This window comes from Dendroctonus ponderosae, unplaced genomic scaffold (genome assembly GCF_020466585.1).
Source record: "Dendroctonus ponderosae isolate FM_Combo_2020 unplaced genomic scaffold, Dpon_F_20191213v2 Dpon_F_20191213_6, whole genome shotgun sequence".
Taxonomy (NCBI): domain Eukaryota; kingdom Metazoa; phylum Arthropoda; class Insecta; order Coleoptera; family Curculionidae; genus Dendroctonus; species Dendroctonus ponderosae.
The window spans coordinates 3839178-3841072 of record NW_026018814.1 but is presented as its reverse complement, the minus strand read 5'-3'; the positions used below and the strand labels follow the sequence as shown (position 1 = coordinate 3841072).

General features: G+C 34.3%; 1 protein-coding gene across 8 annotated transcripts in view; it reads left to right on the top strand.

The window, feature by feature from the left end:
• Nucleotides 1–1895, top strand: part of LOC109534117 (transient receptor potential cation channel trpm) — a 45975-nt gene that overhangs the window by 2926 nt on the left and 41154 nt on the right. The gene's annotated exons all lie outside the window — the stretch shown is intronic.

Here is a 1895-nt window from a genome sequence, read left to right as displayed (position 1 = left end):
GTTCACTTTCTAAAAAGGTCATTTATTTCTGTCTAGAATGATGTACAAATGAGCGTTCTTGCTCATTTTGCCTCCGAGACATGAGCAAAAACGGGGCGAAAAACATGAAATTTTGGCATAATCTTGCACCTAAGTGTCTGATGATGTCAAAACTACTCTCATTTCCTCACTCAAGCTCGTATAACTGAATCGAATTTTCAATTCTCTATCCAACATTTTTGATCAAAAACGATGAGTGCTACAAGATTTTACTAAGAGGACCAAACTTTCAAATAAGAATTAGTCCAGCAACTCAAAAAAAAATCAGTTGGTTCCAGCTACCAAAAACAAAGTTCTGGTAGTTTTTGAACCAAAGAGGCTTCATCAGAACATGAGTTTTTCACCGAAACAAATTCACAGCTAGTTTAATTAAAATCCATCGTATCCGATATGTCGAAAAGAAAAAAATTTCGATGGTAAATTACCTACTTTACTCGTACATTTACAATCGACTAACTTTTCCAGAAATTCAGCTCAAGAATTGGATTTCTTGCCTTACACATTTAGATACTAGTATGTAGTTGAAAATATGCAACTTGCAAAACTAAAATTCTCAACATCTAAAGAAATGTGAGCAAAAGTTGATACATAAAATAGCCTATACGCAATAAAGATAAATAAAAAAGAAGAAATGAAAAAGATGACAAATTTTGACTAAAACTTTTTGCTGCACAACAAGAGGCTTCTATGATTAAATCACACTTAAAAGCATCTAAGCGTGTTAATTAACACGCATTGGTCAACGCGTCACAATTACTTTGGTAAATTAACAAAAATCATGTGAACGTCATGGCGTAAACGAATGCTCAATGGCTGGACTGGACGGTATCTGTTTGTAATTAGATATTTTTGGCTAATTATGTTAATGACAAATCTTTGAAATCGACAAATGTACAAAATAAATGTTTATTCACATCCGGCAGGAATTGAATTGTTTGCCAAATAGATGCGGTTTCTGAAAATTGATCGAGATTCAGTGTATAATTATACCTGTTTTTAATCGATGTATTATATTTAATATTCTTGTTTGCTGAATACTTAACTGCATTGCGCATTGTATGTAAATGTAAACGATTAAAAAACGTCATTTTCTTATCTTTATTTTATTAGAACTGCTAGTGCGGATTACTCGCAGTCAATAAATCAGCGCTTCTATGATAATTGATTTTTTCCCATTAGCATTTGTCAATGTTTACCAAAATTACCACGCATTTACCGAATTTGGGGCGCTTTTAGCAGAACATGATTGTCTAACGGATAGCTCATACGTTCAATGGCGAGTTTTGCTGGTCCTAATCAAATTTTTCTCTGCTGCTCCACTTCTGCATGCTTCGTCATGTTCATATTATCATGTCATTATAGCCCATTTTATTACTAGCACTAATTACCGTGGATTTTAAATATGAATTACTTGCTGATGGAAGATCGATTATCACGCTTACAAAACTGTAAATATTTGGTGCCGTTAATTATAAATAAAAAATTCGATTACTTTTCACTTCGTTTATAAAGTAGCGCATCAGTCCCGGTTTGATGAGGAGCGGGTGTTGCTAAAATGTATCAGCCATTTATTTAGCTCAATGCCATTTGTGCTCAAAGTGCACTTTTTCTCAGACTGGTTTCACTTTCTAATAAGGCCATTTATTTGTGTCTCGAATGATGTGCACATGAGCGTTCTTGCTCATTTTGCCTCCGAGATATGAGCAAAAACGGGCCGGAAAACATGAAATTTTGGCATAATATTGAACCTAAGTGTTTGACATTCAAATTTCGCTTTCTGGGTCAAAACTACTCGAATTTCCTCACTAACGTTGTTACGACTGAATCGACTTTTCAATTCTCTATCCAACGATGCC